At 46.4% G+C, this 19,656-nt stretch overlaps 1 protein-coding gene across 7 annotated transcripts in view; it reads left to right on the top strand.

Annotated features, from left to right (window-relative positions):
• The window catches only part of hivep2a (HIVEP zinc finger 2a), an 83,660-nt gene that overhangs the window by 13,627 nt on the left and 50,377 nt on the right, over positions 1 to 19,656 (top strand). The gene's annotated exons all lie outside the window — the stretch shown is intronic.

The raw sequence follows: 19,656 nt of genomic DNA, 5'->3' as shown, positions 1-19,656 counted from the left end.
TGACTAAAGCGCTCCTTCACTACGCCCACGCTCTCAAAAGAGCAAATGGCAGGAGTGTCACTAGATAGTTCGTTCTGCTCACTACGTGCCGACGGATGACTGGGGGGGAACGGGGGGAGGGGGGACTGACAGAGGTATATGATTTGAGAGAGTGACCAATTTCAGACATGAGAGAGAAAAAAACAGTTTTCTGCCCAGTGAGATTTGTATGATGGTAGGTTTGCTATACTCTTGATCTGCTGACTGACACCCACCTTCCATTGTCACCACTGTCTGTCTGTCTGTCTGTCTGTCTGTCTGTCTGTCTGTCTGTCTGTCTGTCTGTCTGTCTGTCTGTCTGTCTGTCTGTCTGTCTGTCTGTCTGTCTGTCTGTCCGTCCGTCCGTCCTGAATGTTATCCTTTTCTTCTCAGCACATGATTGAGCCCTCAGTCCTTTACATGGACACATGGAGTGTGTCAAGGCCACCCATGTGCAGTGTGTGAATCTGTGTGTGCATTTGTGAATCTGTGTGCGTATGTCAATCTGTGTGTGCGCATGTGAATCTGTGTGTGTGCGTGTTTATGATTGTGTGAGAGCCCTACAGGGTGGTGCTGCCTGCTGAGGAGCCTCTCTGACACTTCCTCTCCCTCCATCTCCTAATCTGACCTGTCTGCCATTCAGATTGCTTTTCACTGCATTAACCAGAGAAGGGAGAGAGGAGAGAGACGTGAAAACCGGACAGACATTGTCTCTTCTCTTTATTGACTCCAATGACGGGACGAGAGGGCGACGGTGATGACACTCATCCTCTCTGCAATCAGAGGCAGGAGCGATGGATGCGTCACAGTATTTGATTAGCTGGAGTTGGCCACTCAGCCTGAAGCACTGTTTACAGACCAAGATGTTTGTTTTCAGCGAAAAGAGGTCAATAGCTAGGAAGATGTGAGGTAGCTAACAAGCAGATTGACACTACAGTCTGAAGACGGTACACTTACTGTAATGAATTGAATGACATCATCAGAAGTTGACGGACAGGGCTCAGTCTTATGAGATCGAGAAATCAAATGTCTTGTTCTCAGATGGATTGTGCTGTCTCTTACCTCGCGGCGTTTTGTCACAATGTTTCCAACCTTGTCTGTATCCATCCAGGCAACGCTGCGCTGAAAGACAACCTTGAGATTGATGTCTGAGGCGAGGCACATCAGCCCAGTCACAAGTCCTTCACAACTTTTTTATCTTAAAAAAAATATATCTGTCTTTAAGCATGTTGGAAAAGGACCAGTAAGTAAGCATTTCACTGATAGTCTACACCTGCAGGTGACAAAGAAAACTTCCTCAATGGAGAGTAAATACTGTAGCAGCCATGCCAAGACAGTGAAAGCTAAAACATCCTGAAACTCAGAGCCTGGTTTACCTCACATGACAACAACACGTCAAACCTTATAAAGTGTTAACAGAGAAGCTAGCCAGTGTACAGACCCAGGAGAATCCTCCCTCTGCTCTTACTGTGTGTGTACGTGGTCTCTCATACTCTCTCCCCCAGCCTCCAGCCTCTTTTTCTGGCTCTAATATAGTACCCTCTTCAGCCCAGAGCGGAGCTCCTCATATGTACATGTGGGATGAGAGTGGCAGGGGTTTGGGCTTCTCTATTAGCCCTCAGGATTAGCCAGTGCTAGCTCCCAGCTACCAGCTCCGATCACAGGCAGCCAGGGTATTAAAGAGAAATCCCTCCATCACCAAAGTCGTAATGAATTTGTAACGACCCCCATTTATTACATTTTTTGGCTGAATTTCGATGTTCAAACTTTAAGCAAACAGACAAGAATTGACTAAATGGGCCAATATTGTAGCTTTTATTAGCGATAGCCCACAGTTGTTCTCGATGGGTGCTTTTGATAACTTATATCTTAGATATGTGTGTCTTTGCATGTGATTATAGCTGAGTCTCCCTGTGTGTGTGTGTGTGTGTGTGTGTGTGTGTGTGTGTGTGTGTGTGTGTGTGTGTGTGTGTGTGTGTGTGTGTGTGTGTGTGTGTGTGTGTGTGTGTGTGTGTGTGTGTGTGTGTGTGTTACCATCCGTCCCAGAGCCGGGCCCTTGATCACAGGGCTGGCAGTCTTCAGACGTCTTCAGCACCGAGTCTGCTGTGAAGCGCAGTGTCAGAGGTCTTGATGAATACAACCCCTCCCTCCCTCCCCTTCAAAGCCCTAGCAATCTGTCTGTAAACATTGATCCTCTTCCTCATCCTGTCAGCGCGCAGCGACACCCCAAAGACAATATTAGCTTAAAGGAAATGGTTGATTTTTCTCGGCACGTGTCAGAATGTCTAGCTCCGCTCTGAGGCTCTTCTTTGTGTCCTTTTAACTGGCGAGGCGAGAAAACATCCAAACGAGCGTTGTGATGTATTTGTTTAAATGCTCTTCACTGTGTTCTCATTTGACATAGTTAAAATAGTGGCGTTTTGTTGCCACCTGAAATCCGATCAGCGCATTCTGACAAAGGGTACTACACGTGGCAGTAACACTTTGCGAACACAGATCCTATTTCGCTGACAGCTCCAGACAACACCATCAGCCTGATATTCAACCTCTTCTTGAACACGAACTACAAATGAACATGAAAGCCAGGCAGCTATCAGTGTATACTGTTTCTGTGTTTTTAGCGCGCTTCATTTGTCTAGTCTTGTTGTCATTGGCGCTCTGTTCTGTCTTGGTGAGTACCAGTCAGACAGGCATGTCACCACACGTTTTCTGACATGTACTGTATGTTATCTTGGCTGTCAGATACTATCAGGCCCAGACATAGAGGCCTATGTTTTTCATAGTGTATTTATAAACTAGTCTGGGCATTAGTACTGAACCTGCACTTCAATGGAGATGTTATAGCTTGTATTCCCTTTCTGTTCTATATCTAAATAGGTTGAATAGTGCCAGGGTCAAATTGGGACAGTTGTGGCAATCATCACATCCTCCCAACTAGTCACCTGCCTCCAGTGACGACAGTGCTGCTAGTGCTGCATCCTGCTCCTCTCTAAACAGACTGTGATTTTGGGCAGAGCAGAGAAGGTGTTGCCATTGCAGACGCATGCACGCACACCCCACAACACACACACACTCACATCTTATTTAGGTGGGCTGAGGAAGGGAAGTGTGAGCTGGCTCTGTGTCAGGTCTCTAGTGCTCCCAGCAGCCCACGCTGCGTATGGTTAGCAACCTGGCAGTGCCAACACCCTGCTCTACACACCACCACCTCTCCCCTCCTGTCTTCTCCTCTCCCCTCCTGTCCTCTCCCCTCCTGTCTTCTTCTCTCCCCTCCTGTCTTCTTCTCTCCCCTCCTGTCTTCTTCTCTCCCCTCCTGTCTTCTTCTCTCCCCTCCTGTCTTCTCCTCTCCCCTCCTGTCTTCTCCTCTCCCCTCCTGTCTTCTCCTCTCCTCTCCCCTCCTGTCTTCTTCTCTCCCCTCCTGTCTTCTTCTCTCCCCTCCTGTCTTCTCCTCTCCCCTCCTGTCTTCTCCTCTCCCCTCCTGTCTTCTCCTCTCCCCTCTTGTCCTCTCCTCTCCCCTCCTGTCTTCTTCTCTCCCCTCCTGTCTTCTTCTCTCCCCTCCTGTCTTCTTCTCTCCCCTCCTGTCTTCTCCTCTCCCCTCCTGTCTTCTCCTCTCCAGTCTGAATAAATCAGGGAATAAGCACAGCTATGGAGGGAAGAAATATAATATTTGTGTAATTCCTAAATCTTTTTGTTTTACCACCACTCATTCTGAGCACGTGTCAAATAAAACATAGTGTTGCAAATGCAGAATCACTCAATCTACACCCGTGTGTGTGAACACACACACACACACACACACACACACACACACACACACACACACACACACACACACACACACACACACACACACACACACACACACACACACCCTACAACGTGGCCACAGCAAGCAGGTTGTGTGTCTGCGATTTCCAATGAAAGTAACTTACGTAGTTACTAGTCGTGTAGTGACTGTGTAGGGACTGTGTAGGGGCTGTGTAGGAGCTGTGTAGGGACTGTGTAGGAGCTGTGTAGGGACTGTGTAGGGACTGTGTAGGGGCTGTGTAGGGACTGTGTAGGGGCTGTGTAGGGACTGTGTAGGGACTGTGTAGGGGCTGTGTAGGGACTGTGTAGGGGCTGTGCAGGGGCTGTGCAGGGGCTGTGCAGGGACTGTGCAGGGACTGTGCAGGGACTGTGTAGGGGCTGTGTAGTGACTGTGTAGGGGCTGTGTAGGGGCTGTGCAGGGGCTGTGTAGGGACTGTGTAGGGGCTGTGTAGGGGCTGTGTAGGGGCTGTGTAGGGGCTGTGTAGGGGCTGTGTAGGGGCTGTGCAGGGGCTGTGCAGGGGCTGTGCAGGGGCTGTGTAGGGGCTGTGTAGGGACTGTGTAGGGGCTGTGTAGGGGCTGTGCAGGGACTGTGTAGGGGCTGTGCAGGGGCTGTGCAGGGGCTGTGCAGGGGCCGTGTAGGGGCTGTGTAGGGGCTGTGTAGGGGCTGTGCAGGGGACTGTGTAGGGGCTGTGTAGTGACTGTGTAGGGACTGTGTCTTGGCAGGCAGGTATGCACCGGTAGCTAAGCAGGAAGTTTGTCTTTTATCTGATTTCTGTCAGTTTGCTCTTCCCATCTGGCAGTTAGCAGACCCACAGAAGCTGACGTTGTTACTCAACTCCTAAGCATCTAGTTGAAGCATTCTGCCTGACTGAAGGCTCCAGCCTGCAGTTGTATCTTCCGTGCTGTGGCATGCTACACACTTCCTGCCAAGCTAAAGGCTCTGTCTGTAGTTCATACGCAATGCCGACTGATGGGAGGTGCAGTACTGAGGAGTAACATGTTTTACAGTACAGTGCCCCGTGCTCGTGTGCATGGCATGGCTAGGAAGAATGCCCTTCATTTGTCTGTGCTGTGCTCCTCCATCCTCAGGTTAGCCCTCTGCTCTCCATAGAATTACTATCAAAGTCAACAGACAGGGAACTAGTCAGTTCATCCCTTGGAGTACCTGTGTCTGTAGAGAATGACTTGGTGTTGAGACAGAGAGAGGTGGGGAACCCAGAGTCTTATCACCCAACACTGACAGCTACTGTAGAATGAATAGTGCTGGGATCAGCTATGTTCTAAGTCAATCAGGAGTAATTGAGGTCACAATGAGCCCTGAGTATCCATGCCTACTGGGTAGCATAGTGCTGGAGAGATGCTGTACTACTGAACATATGAGCGGCCCCACTGAATTTACTAACTGCTTTCCAGTTGGGAAATAAGTGTGTACAGTATATTGGTGTACTATACAGTATGAACAAGCCCCATGTATTATTTACTAAAACAATAATGCTCTGTTTTTATTGGCATTTGAAATATTGCAAAGTGAAAAATACTGTAAAAGGATTATGCAGAGAGAGTTTGAAAATAAACAATGTTTTACAGTGTGTCACATCTAGAGGACTGCATACATATTATTTGGTTGTAAAAGGGAGTCCCTGTAGTTTCGTTTTATAGCTTAGGAGTCTGATGTGCCACTGTATGGAAAACAATCATTTAAGTGTTTTTTCCATTCCAAGCAGACACCCAAAAAGCTGCTCTGGCAAGTTTGTGGGATGTATAAATATTAAAGCAGCTAATTCCGATGCTAATCGAGACTGTATTCCTGTAAAAAGTTTGCCACATTTATTCTCTGGCTTTTTATTAGGCAAAATATATTTATTTTTGCTGGGACTGCCTGTCTGAGAGATTTTGGTCAGCCTCTCACACAGAGTAGCACTACTGTTGAGCTACAGCCAGGCTGTGGAGACCTTGTTGAAGATAGGGCTGAGAGAGGGAGGGCTGAGAGAGGGAGGGCTGAGAGAGGGGCCGGATGCTTGCCCATCTGCCAGGTGAATTGAACAGTGTTTAAATGTCGTTGTTCAGCGACAGTCCAAGAGAAGGATCTAGCCGGAGGCATGTGTCCTTCAGCCTTCTTTAGTACTCCTCACAGATGCCTGTTTTCCCTAGACGCTCCCCCTCTCTCTTTCTGCCTGCTCTTATCTCCAAACAGACCGCTCCATGTTCATCTCAGAATAATGTTTCCGCTCCGTATGCTCCCACACACGACACCTCCTTCATTTCTCCAATGGAAATGAAAAGAGTGGTGAGTGTGTTGGTGACCTTGTGGGGTGATTGACTACTAGCCTTGAGTATGAGGCTGATACCACTATGTGTCTCTACTGTATAGGTGACTAACTGTTGCAGTTGAAGATGTTATGTTAGTGTTGAACTTATTAGGTTACGCCAGTCAACCAGCAGAGGAGGAAGGAAGGCTCCGCTCCAGGATACAGGTGAGGGAACCAGTATGGCTGTCTGGCTGGTGTTACCCATGTGGTTCGTTGCTAGCAGAGGACTCTAGTAATGTTAGTGATCTCAATAAACACACAGCTGATCTGAGGAAGGCCCAGCAGCAGGCAGGGAGGCCAGGGAGGCAGATTGATTAGGACAGACCTGGGACAGATCTGGGCTCTGATGAAACCTGGGTCTGCCCGTTCTGTTGGGCTGGGGACCTACTAGCTTTCTCTCTTGCTCTCCCTCCACCTCCGATCTTGCTGACAGAAACCTTCCAGGGAGGCTGTTTTTCTCGGTTTTCACTATTGGCACACAAGACAGGGATAAAGAGAGAGGGGTGTGACTGTGTGTGCAAATGGACAAGTATTGGAAGGGCTGCACAGGGCTGAATGTGTGTTGGTACTAATCATGTGACCTCATGGATGCTGCTCTCTGTTTGACTCAGTGACTGTGTGGAGCTGACTGGAGTGCCATTGTCTCCTCTCCTCCTCTCTCCCCCTCCTGACAGGTCTTTGTTTCACTCCCACCGCATCGCCACTCTCACTGACTGATGTCATATGGGCTTTTTAGCGAACCAAGCATCTCTCCCCCCCGTCCCCCCGTCCCCCCCGTCTCTCCCCTCCCGTCTCTCCCCTCCCGTCTCTCCCCTGCCTTCAAGCCACTTGGTTACGTTAGCTCCGGAGCCTCCCACTGCTTCCCAGCCTCCTGTTTCTCAGATGGGCTCAGGGAAGGACCTAAAATTAGCAGCTCCCCATGCTCTGTTTTGCTTTGCGCCGATCGCTTAATTAGCTGTAGAACACAGCATGGATGAGCCCAGACTTGGCCCATGGATGCATTATATAAGGGTTATATAATTTGATGCATATTTTATGCTGAATATTGCAGCGAGAGTGCTGCTTTATGGTGGTGTCCCGCTCGTAGACCTGCGCTGTCGAGTCAGATAGGAGGCAAAAGGTCAGCTCTGCTTCCAGAGTTTGACAGGGAGAGGAGAAGTTACTTTACCTGGGGCCATTTACAGAGGCAGCGTCTCAGACTGGGGTGCTAATAGTGTCAACTGCTGTATTCTCTACAGGCAGTATGTTTTGGGTGCTATTGATACATTGTGTAAATGGAGGATGATTGCAAGTATATGTAATCCCCCTGCAGTAAATATGATGAAAAAACAAGGTTCCCATATTTGAATGTTGTCACCTATTATTTCCAATGTACTGTATCTATTTGTAGCGCCCCCCTTTCTTTGAAGAGTAGCAAATTAATTTGTGACCCTCCTTATCCGTGTTCATCATCTAGAATACATTCATATACCTACTAAATTCACAACAAGAAATAGGTTATGTAGTATTCTTTACGCTGGCCAAGATTACACACACTCTACTGCTGTATAGGAATTGGCAATATACACAGATCAAATCACAACATCACCAGGCACAGATATCTAGCTGCTCCCATGGTTTAATAGAACCCTAGAAATCTCCCATTATGGGTATTGTTGTTTGTGAGCCAGGATAAGCTCACAAAGCTTGTTGATTTGTCTGAGAAATTCCTAAATAAATTAGTGAGTCATGTTACTTCCCGAAACAAGACATTTTTACAACCGGGTCTACGGGCCCGGTGCCTGCCTTGGCAGTGCGTAGTGAGCGGGGAAAAGCAGGCAGGTCCTCATTAGGAGTGTGTGAGTGTGTGGGAAAAGTAAGAGAAAGGGATCACATCCAGGATCGACAGGTCATTTTGTTCTTCCTCAGTCAGGATTAGGTTAGTTCTCCCAAGTCATTTTACTGGGTATTTATCCTTGAGGTGACATTGGGGCCAAACACTTCCCTCCAGTCAATGTCATTGATGTTGATCAGCTTGTTGGATGGATGTAGAGACAAAGCGGAAACGTGTGGGCTGGAGGTTGATGCCATGTATTGGGATTCCATTACCAGACCAGTTAGATACAGTATGTTGTAGCTCAACTCATTGACTGTGTCTGCTTTATTCAGCGTGGCACTCCATTTATGTTAGCTAACAGCTCTGTTTACACATCCATCAGACAGCCATGGGATCAATCACTGGGCTGGGAGCTAATTGTTTCATTCAGTGTATTACAATTGACCTGCTTGGTCACATTGGTCCTGCAGTATTGACATTTCTGATGGTGGGTCATGCTCTTCAGTCATCAAGTATTTATGCTCCAATAGGATATGTGTTGAGAGAATTCACAGCATTACATGTGTGCATTGAATGTAGTGTGTGTAGTGTGCTGGCTGGCTGGCCTGCTGCGAGAGAGAGAGTGAGCCAGCCAGCGGTTTCCCTCTAGGTTACAGAGAGCTGGTAGTGGGACTCAGGTGGTATGCTATTTCCCTTCCCAATATGCCCCCCTAGACACAACTACGACAAAACAACCAAAAAAACGGGTCACAACTCCTGCTGTTCTGTTACACGCTGGGTCTATACTTAGTCAATGGTAGACTTCGAGGGGACTCCTATGGTAGGTACACCTATAGCTCATCTCATGGCAGTTGTACTGTAGATTATTTTATCACCGACCTCAACCCACAGTCTGTACGTGTACATTTAGCAGTAGAAAGCCTGAACAGTATATTTGACCTAACAGCTAACATATCAAACATATCAAGCAGAAAACCTAAGAAAATGAACAGCAATGAGAAATGGTTTAGCTTACGCCCAAAACAATACAGAAATACACACAAAAAAAAACAAGGAACAGCATGCAAGAAAACAGCTCAATGTGATTGAAGAACCCCAGAATCAAATCACTTCTATCCAGAAATGGAGATGTGTGGATAAACCACTTCTCCATTCTATTTGGCTGTATAACAAAGAACCAAGAACAAAAACATATACATGATAATGTACTTCACTTAGAACCAGCTGTCACCAGAACCCATTAGATTCACCAATTACATTGGATGAGCTACAGGACAAAGTACAAACCGTCCAACCCAAAAAGGCCTGTGGTGTTGATTGTATAGTAAACAAAATGATACAGACCACAAATTAAAATAGGTTATTCTTAAATCTTCAACATTATCCTCAGCTCTGACTTCTTCCCCAATATTTGGATCCAAGGTCTGGTCACCTCAATCCACTAAATTTTAGGCAAATTGGACCTCAATAATTACCGCAGAATCTGCATCAACAGTAATCTCTGGAAAATCCTCTGCAGTGTCATCAACAGCAGAGTCCAACATTTATTTCCTCAGTGAAAACAATGTCCTGAGCAAATGTCAAGTTGGCTCCTTCCTAAAATACTGTACAACAGACCACGTATACACCATGCACACCCTTATTGACAAACAAACAAACCAAAACAAAAGTGAAGTCTTCTCATGCTTTGTTGATAAAAAGATGCTTGACTCAGTTTACATTTTAGTCATTTAGCAGACACTCTTATCCAGAGTGACTTACAGTAGACTGCATTTCATACTTTTTTCTTCTTCTTTGTACTGGACCCCCATGGGAATTGAACCCACAACGCTGGTGTTGCAAGTGCCATGCTCTACCATCTGAGACACATGGGACCACTTTGGCGTTAGGGTCTGCTAAACAAATGGTTGGAGATTGGCAATAAACACACACTTTCCTCGGGGCTGTGGGGTGAGACAGGGATGCAGCTTGAGCCCCACCATCTTCAACATACTGTATATCAATGAGTTGGCGAGGGCACTAGAACAGTCTGCAGCACCCGGCCTCACCCTACTGGACTCGGAACTCAAACGTCTACTGTTTGCAGATGATCTGGTTCTTCTGTCCATAACCAAAGAGGACCTACAGCAGCACCTAGATCTTCTGCACAGATTCTGTCAGACCTGGGACCTGTCGGTGACTCTCAGTAAGCCAAAAATAATGGTGTTCCAAAAAAGGTCCAGTTGCCAGGACCACAAATACAAATCATATTTAGACACCGTTGCCCTAGAGCATACCAATAATTATACCTACCTCTGCCTAAACATCAACACCACAGGTAACTTCCAAAAAAGCTGTGAACGATCTAGATAGAAGGCAAGAAGGGCTTTCTATGCCTTCAAAAGGAACATAAAACTCAACATCCCAATTAGGATCTGGCTCAGTCAGTTATAGAACCCATTGCCCTCTGTGGTTGTGAGGTCTGGGCTCCACTCACCAACCAATAATTCACTAAATGGGACAAACACACAATTGAGACTCCGCATGCAGAATTCTGCAAATACGCAAAACCCCAAACGATCCATGCAGAGCAGAATTAAGACTAGACCCGCTAGTTATCAACATCCAGAAAAGAGCTGTTCAATTTTACAACCACCTAAAAGGAAGCAATGCCCACACATTCCACCACAAAGCCCTCACCTACAGAGATTAACCTAGAGAAGAGTCCCCTCAGCCAGCTGGTTCTGGGGCTCTGTTAACAAACACAAACAGACCACACAGAGCCCCAGGACAGCAACACAATTAGATCCAACCAAATTATGAGAATGCAAAGAGAGAACTACAGTGAGGGAAAAAAGTATTTGATCCCCTGCTGATTTTGTACGTTTGCCCACTGACTAAGAAATTATGAGCCTATCATTTTAATGGTAGGTTTATTTGAACAGTGAGAGACAGAATAACAACAAAAAAATCCAGAAAAACGCATGTCAAAAATGTTATAAATTGATTTGCATTTTAATAAGGGAAATAAGTATTTGACCCCTCTGCAAAACATGACTTAGTACTTGGTGGCAAAACCCTTGTTGGCAATCACAGAGATCAGACGTTTCTTGTAGTTGGCCACCAGGTTTGCACACATCTCAGGAGGGATTTTGTCCCACTCCTCTTTGCAGATCTTCTCCAAGTCATTAAGGTTTCGAGGCTGACGTTTGGCAACTCGAACCTTCAGCTCCCTCCACAGATTTTCTATGGGATTAAGGTCTGGAGACTGGCTAGGCCACTCCAGGACCTTAATGTGCTTCTTCTTGAGCCACTCCTTTGTTGCCTTGGCCGTGTGTTTTGGGTCATTGTCATGCTGGAATACCCATTCACGACCCATCCAAACGTACAAAATCAGCAGGGGATCAAGTACTTTTTTCCCTCACTGTATTTGACACACTGTAAAGAATCAACCAGAAAACAAAGCAATTTGGAATGCTATCTGGAATCAATAGATTAGATACATGCCCACTGTCTACAGTGGAAACTGAGCTGCACTTCCTAACCTAATGCCAAATGTATGACCATATTTCCCACAGATCACATAGACCCAGAAAGAATTTGTAAACAAATCAAACATTGATAAATTCCCAACTCTGTTAGTCAAAATACCGTAATGTGCCATCACAGTAGCAATAGTTGTGGCCCTATGCCATGAGAAAAGAGAGAGAGAGAGAGAGAGAGAGATGCTAGGAGTATAGTAATGTCCATGAGAAAAGAGAGAGAGAGAGAGATGCTAGGAGTATAGTAACGTCCATGAGAAAAGAGAGAGAGATGCTAGGAGTATAGTAATGTCCATGAGAAAAGAGAGAGAGAGAGATGCTAGGGCTTGTGTACCGTCCATGAGAAAAGAGAGAGAGAGAGAGAGAGAGAGAGAGATGCTAGGAGTATAGTAATGTACATGAGAAAAGAGAGAGAGAAAGATGCTAGGAGTATAGTAACGTCCATGAGAAAAGAGAGAGAGAGAGAGATGCTAGGAGTATAGTAACGTCCATGAGAAAAGGAGTGAGAGAGAGATGCTAGGAGTATAGTACCGTCCATGAGAAAAGAGAGAGAGAAAGAGAGATGCTAGGAGTATAGTAATGTCCATGAGAAAAGGAGTGAGAGAGAGATGCTAGGAGTATAGTACCGTCCATGAGAAAAGAGAAAGAGAGAGAGAGAGAGAGAGAGAGATGCTAGGAGTATAGTAATGTCCATGAGAAAAGGAGTGAGAGAGAGATGCTAGGAGTATAGTAACGTCCATGAGAAAAGAGAAAGAGAGAGAGAGAGAGAGAGAGAGAGAGAGAGATGCTAGTATAGTAATGTCCATGAGAAAAGAGAAAGAGAGAGAGAGATGCTAGGAGTATAGTAATATCCATGAGAAAAGAGAGAGAGAGATGCTAGGAGTATAGTAATGTCCATGAGAAAAGAGAGAGAGAGAGAGAGATGCTAGGTGTATAGTAACGTAGAGAGAGAGAGAGATGCTAGGAGTATAGTAATGTCCATGAGAAAAGAGAGAGAGAGATGCTAGGAGTATAGTAATGTCCATGAGAAAAGAGAGAGAGAGAGAGATGCTAGGAGTATAGTAACGTCCATGAGAAAAGAGAGAGAGAGAGATGCTAGGAGTATAGTAATGTCCATGAGAAAAGGAGTGAGAGAGAGATGCTAGGAGTATAGTAACGTCCATGAGAAAAGAGAAAGAGAGAGAGAGAGAGAGAGAGAGAGAGATATGCTAGGTGTATAGTAATGTCCATGAGAAAAGAGTGAGAGAGAGAGATGCTAGGTGTATAGTAACGTCCATGAGAAAAGAGAAAGAGAGAGAGAGAGAGATGCTAGGAGTATAGTAATATCCATGAGAAAAGAGAGAGAGAGATGCTAGGAGTATAGTAATGTCCATGAGAAAAGAGAGAGAGAGAGAGAGAGATGCTAGGTGTATAGTAACGTAGAGAGAGAGAGAGATGCTAGGAGTATAGTAATGTCCATGAGAAAAGAGAGAGAGAGATGCTAGGAGTATAGTAACGTCCATGAGAAAAGAGAGAGAGAGAGAGAGAGAGAGAGAGAGAGAGAGAGAGATGCTAGGAGATAGCGTATGAGAAAGAGAGAGAGAGAGAGATGCTAGGAGTATAGTAACGTCCATGAGAAAAGAGAGAGAGAGATGCTAGGAGTATAGTAATGTCCATGAGAAAAGAGAGAGAGAGATGCTAGGAGTATAGTAACGTCCATGAGAAAAGAGAGAGAGAGAGATGCTAGGAGTATAGTAATGTCCATGAGAAAAGAGAGAGAGAGATGCTAGGAGTATAGTAATGTCCATGAGAAAAGAGAGAGAGAGATGCTAGGAGTATAGTAACGTCCATGAGAAAAGAGAGAGAGAGATGCTAGGAGTATAGTAACGTCCATGAGAAAAGAGAGAGAGAGAGAGAGAGAGAGAGAGAGAGAGAGATGCTAGGAGTATAGTAATATCCATGAGAAAAGAGAGAGAGAGAGATGCTAGGAGTATAGTAATGTCCATGAGAAAAGAGAGAGAGAGATGCTATGAGTATAGTAATGTCCATGAGAAAAGAGAGAGAGAGAGATGCTAGGAGTATAGTAACGTCCATGAGAAAAGAGAGAGAGAGATGCTATAGTAACGTCCATGGGGCAGCCCATGATATTTTTAGCCTGAGCCAATCTGACAGCATGTCCTTCACTGCTCATCCACTAACAGCCGCTCAGTGTTACTCTACTCCCCAGCCAGGCCATAGAATGTAAATGACAGAGCATGCCCAGGCTATAAAGATGAATGGCATGTGTGCTTTAGCTTTGTTTGGCGCTGTGGAAGGAGCTGTTTTTAGAAAGCAAGAGGTAAGATTATCGTCTCAGTCATTTGCAATGAAAGATTGAGAGAAGTGTATTTTAGGGGTAAATTGAGTGATTTATTTGAGAATGTTCCTCTATAAATGTACTTCCTTCTAGAACGTGCTTGCATATTTGTGGTGTACAGCATGGTGTATGAAGATTTAAAACACTTTGTGGGTTGTGTGGGGGCGTTTACTGGATATTCATGGGAGTCATTGAAATGAATTTTGAATCAAATCTGTCAATATTCAAGATGCCACTTACCACCCTCTCAGAGCCTCCTACACAGTTCCTGTGTGCATGCCACAAATAGCTACAAATTGGCTGCCATTAAAACCTGTTAAAACCCAGATTATGTTAATCGCCTGTAAAACTGAAAGGTGTGATGCAACCCAATTAATATCATGTTTGATGGAAATTTTATCCAGCCATCTGTGATGGAGGATTTGGGCTGACATTTGTCTTTCGAGCAAATTAAAAAGCGGCGAAATATGTGCTGTCAAAGCAATTGACTTGATTATGAGGCCATAATGCTCTTTCCAGGGCAATTGTTTGTCAGGGAAAAATATAATTTGTTAAATTAACTCCCATCCATGGTCTTTCACGAATCACGACAGTACATTTGGTTTTGATTCAAGTCTGAAAAAAAAAAAAGAAAATCTGTGAGCCAGCCTGAACCCAGATACCTTTTGGTCGTTTTGTTCTTGAGCGTGGCTCTTAGTGACTCACCTGCGCTCCCATGTGTTGTTGGTTGTAGAGGAGCTGAGGGCCATGGGACCCCAGCAGGGGTGTTCTGTTTGGGAAGCCCCCGGTGCTCATTCCCAGCATCAGCCAGCTGATCTGACTCAGGGCCAAGTCTAAAATTGTTACTGCTTGTCTGGGTGATTGGCGTAAACTGACACTGGAGAGAAAAAGGGCCATGGGGGAGAGGTGGGAGAGAGTGGGGGGGGGGCTCTCTGAGCTGGCCTGCCTGCTTTGCCTTACCGCTAGGGGTAACAGGTGCCACGGGCAACATGAGACCCGGTGGAATGACAGGGACGGAGAGAAGGGCTTCGAGGCGGGGGGGGACGTTCCGAGAGGTTTTGCCCAGAAAGGGTTTCACCGTCGGAATCGGGAACAGCTGTGGGGTCGGCCCCTCAGCTGGCGGTGGAAAACACGCAGGCAGGCCTGTTGCGTAACTCCTAACTGGGTCCCTGATGGCTGGCTGAGAGCGAGTCACTGCCTCACACTCCAATGAGCAATTGTACCTCGGCTGCATGAGAGCGGGTTTGTTTTGGAGGGGCTGCTGAGCGACTGTTTTCATGATCGCTTGCTCTCATTCTGTCAGGCTGCCTCACGCTCCCCCAAGGCCTGCTAGGAAGACCCACCCCCCGGCCAGGGACGGTCAGGGGTCGCCAGGTCAAATAGGACTTTGTCATGAAAAAGCTCTGGTCCTATTAGAGAGGCTGATGCTGCCAGGAACATATGACACACTGTGTTTCTACTTCTCCCTCTCTCTGGACCTCCCTGAATAGAAGGAAAGAAACGTGTAAAAGGATATAAAATAGCGATAAAATGTGATGAACTCATTCGATATCTGCTTCGACTTAAAGGAGCACATTCATTATTTTGTCAACTTAAATGGCGAATGATATGAGGGAAAATGTCCAAGAATGCAAAATAAACAATGTGTCACACCATAAAACACAGTTTAAAATGTAGTACGTTGTGCGTGTGTGTGCATTTGGGTACGTGTGTGTGTGCTGCGTGCTTTGCAGACTCCGCTCTCTGTGTGTTCCTCTGTCTCAGCTCCAGGGGGTGTATAAGTGAAACCCTCTGCACAGCCTTCAATAGAAAAATACAGAGAGGGTTTCCCCTCCCAATTTCCTCTGCTCCAGTTATCAAGGCAGTTTTTTTCCCTCTCTCTCAGTGTACATTAGGCACAGATATCAATATGTGTCTGATAAAAGTCCTGTGTGGCTCAGTTGGTAGAGCATGGTGCTAGCGAAGGTAGGGTTGGGGGTTTGATTCCCACGTGGGACTAGTACGAAGATATGTGTACTCACTACTGTAAGTCGCCCTGTGTAAGAGCATCTACTAAATGACTCAAATGTAAATGTAGCATCCTTAAATTAAATATTGGGATTCATTTCTCCTGAAGGCAATGGATTTTAGAGGGATGCGGTGCCGTTGATGCCACCAGCTTTTGAAGTAGCTACATTTTATAGCGTATAGGTTACATTTCTGTAGCTGTTTTTGTAGCCTTTTTAAAGGGTCCACTCCACTCAGAGTTTTGGGACTAACCTTGTCCTAGATGGCAAAGGTTGGAGTCTTCCTAGCCAATTTATAGCACTGTTATAGAAACCCATAGGGCAAGGCATTGACCTGAGGTGCTGCAAACTATCTTCAGATGTATTCATAGACATTCATAGAATTCTCCACTTGAAGAACTCTACAAGGTTGTCCAGTCTGTTTTACTAGCTAGCTAAATGGTTTTCAAACATGGATCGTGAGAGAGTTTGTGCCTTGACAGGATAAGCAGATTTGGTCACACGCAGCATGTGCCGTTCAGCGTTTTATGCATAAATGAGTTTATTTCCAAAACGCTATAACTATACATACATTTTTCACATTTGTGTTTTTTCTTCAGAAATGGGGTGGTGTACCTAATAAACTGGCAACTGAGTATGTTTCTACTAGGTCATTCTGTTGCTTGATATCCAGGGCATGTTATGTGTTTACATACAGATGTGCAGAAGGGCCTACAGTATATGATAGAGTACTGTCCTAGTTTTTATACTCTGCTACATTCAAAATACACTGCTCAAAAAAATAAAGGGAACACTTAAACAACACAATGTAACTCCAAGTCAATCACACTTCTGTGAAATCAAACTGTCCACTTAGGAAGCAACACTGATTGACAATCAATTTCACATGCTGTTGTGCAAATGGAATAGACAACAGGTGGAAATTATAGGCAATTAGCAAGACACCCCCAATAAAGGAGTGGTTCTGCAGGTGGGGACCACAGACCACTTCTCAGTTCCTATGCTTCCTGGCTGATGTTTTGGTCACTTTTGAATGCTGGCGGTGCTTTCACTCTAGTGGTAGCATGAGACGGACTCTACAACCCACACAAGTGCCTCAGGTAGTGCAGCTCATCCAGGATGGCACATCAATGCGAGCTGTGGCAAGAAGGTTTGCTGTGTCTGTCAGCGTAGTGTCCAGAGCATGGAGGCGCTACCAGGAGACAGGCCAGTACATCAGGAGACGTGGAGGAGGCCGTAGGAGGGCAACAACCCAGCAGCAGGACCGCTACCTCCGCCTTTGTGCAAGGAGGAGCAGGAGAAGCACTGCCAGAGCCCTGCAAAATGACCTCCAGCAGGCCACAAATGTGCATGTGTCTGCTCAAACGGTCAGAAACAGACTCCATGAGGGTGGTATGAGGGCCCGATGTCCACAGGTGGGGGTTGTGCTTACAGCCCAACACCGTGCAGGACGTTTGGCATTTGCCAGAGAACACCAACATTGGCAAATTCGCCACTGGCGCCCTGTGCTCTTCACAGATGAAAGCAGGTTCACACTGAGCACGTGACAGACGTGACAGAGTCTGGAGACGCCGTGGAGAACGTTCTGCTGCCTGCAACATCCTCCAGCATGACCGGTTTGGCGGTGGGTCAGTCATGGTGTGGGGTGGCATTTCTTTGGGGGGCCGCACAGCCCTCCATGTGCTCGCCAGAGGTAGCCTGACTGCCATTAGGTACCGAGATGAGATCCTCAGACCCCTTGTGAGACCATATGCTGGTGCGGTTGGCCCTGGGTTCCTCCTAATGCAAGACAATGCTAGACCTCATGTGGCTGGAGTGTGTCAGCAGTTCCTGCAAGAGGAAGGCATTGATGCTATGGACTGGCCCGCCCGTTCCCCAGACCTGAATCCAATTGAGCACATCTGGGACATCATGTCTCGCTCCATCCACCAACGCCACGTTGCACCACAGACTGTCCAGGAGTTGGCGGATGCTTTAGTCCAGGTCTGGGAGGAGATCCCTCAGGAGACCATCAATCACCTCATCAGGAGCATGCCCAGGCATTGTAGGGAGGTCATACAGGCACGTGGAGGCCACACACACTACTGAGCCTCATTTTGACTTGTTTTAAGGACATTACATCAAAGTTGGATCAGCCTGTAGTGTGGTTTTCCACTTTAATTTTGAGTGTGACTCTAAATCCAGACCTCCATGGGGTGATAAATTGGATTTCCATTGATTATTTTTGTGTGATTTTGTCAGCACATTCAACTATGTAAAGAAAAAAGTATTTAATAAGATTATTTCTTTCATCCAGATCTAGGATGTGTTGTTTAAGTGTTCACTTTATTTTTTTGAGCAGTATATAAACATGTGTTTCTCCCTGTAAAAGGCAATGGGGAACTGTCTCTTTTTAAGATGAAGTCAGATAGAGTGTTAAGTCTTGAGTGTGTTAAACACAGCTACCTGTTTTTATCTCATAACATCTGTTGTGTGGTAAAGTGTTATTTTGTTTCCGCTGTCTACCAGTGTGAATGCACATGCTGGTGTAGAAATAGCTAGGCGTGTCGTTGTGTCATTTCATCTTGTCTCACACATTGCATCAACGATACCTCTGCTTCCTACTGCACTCCTCCTTAGAGATGAACGGTGTGGACTAATGACTTTAGTTCACAGCAGGTGTTGGTTACTGTTGATAGCCAATAGGTGGCTATGGTGTCAGGTCTCCCTGCTCTGGGACAGTCCTTTGGGTGTGTGTGTGTTTGTGTTTGTGTTAGGGTCAACTATCCCCAGTCGTCTCCTGACCGCAGCAGTTTCTGATACCTCATAGGGAGTTCCGCAGAGGTCAAGTTATTGTTAGACCTGTAAATTGGATTCTCCAGTAAGGGCAAAGTAACAATGGTCTTATAATGGAGGTGTACGTTTGTCTTGCGTGACAACACGGGCGTTACTAACCAAAGTATCACCAACATGGGACTGGTGTCTACCCTTGCTCTAGGTGGTCCACTCAAAACAACTGCCGTATGTGTTTGGTATCATCCGCCCATTGTTGAGGTGAATTCCTCTGCCTGCGTTTTGACAATGTGTGGCCCTGAATGTATGCAATGCGGAGAATGTTATACAGTAGCTCTCAAACTAGCCGCACCGCTGTCACTCATGACATACCTGAGGTTAATTCAGAAGCGTAAACATTCATATTCAACGCTGAAGCGAGGGTTGTGGCTGGAAGCTTTTGCTCAGCAGGGCTTCTCTCTTCTCTTAGTCCCTTTCCCTCTTCCATCTCTCTCTGCTGCCCTGTCCCAGTGCTGCCCTGTCCCAGTGCTGCCCTGTCCCAGTGCTGTCCTGTCCCAATGCTGCCCTGTCCCAGTTCTGCCCTGTCCCAGTGCTGCCCTGTCCCTGTCCCAGTGCTGCCCTGTCCCAATGTCACTCTTCATGGCCAATAATGTGGCGGCAGCCACGCACTGAAGGAGCAACACAGGAGCGAATCATATCGTTGATTGGAGAGCAGGGGATTGGGCCGGAGAAAACACATCTCTGAGGCGATTTTTCACTATTAGCCTGGCGTGCTATTTATAGAGCTGGGGGGGGAGAGAGGGGTAGTCACAGGCAGCAGGGGAAGCGGGGCGGGAGGGGTAGAGGGAAGGAGGGAGAGTAGTGGGATACCATCTTATGGCTCGCTCTTAGACAGGACACACTCGCTTTTGGATAGGACAACCCCCGGGGGGTCAGAGGTGGTGTGTGTGTCCAGACTGTAGTGTGGTGTCGCCCGCCAGGCCAGCCTGATAAGGTTGTGCTGCTGTGTCATAACAACACAACACTTAGAGAGAGAACCAGCCGGCAACAGCCCTGCTCCTGCCGCTCCACC

The sequence above is a fragment of the Salmo salar genome, chromosome ssa15 (genome assembly GCF_905237065.1).
Source record: "Salmo salar chromosome ssa15, Ssal_v3.1, whole genome shotgun sequence".
Lineage (NCBI taxonomy): Eukaryota > Metazoa > Chordata > Actinopteri > Salmoniformes > Salmonidae > Salmo > Salmo salar.
Note: the sequence above shows the minus strand (reverse complement) of the source record. Positions and strands in the feature narration are given on the sequence as shown.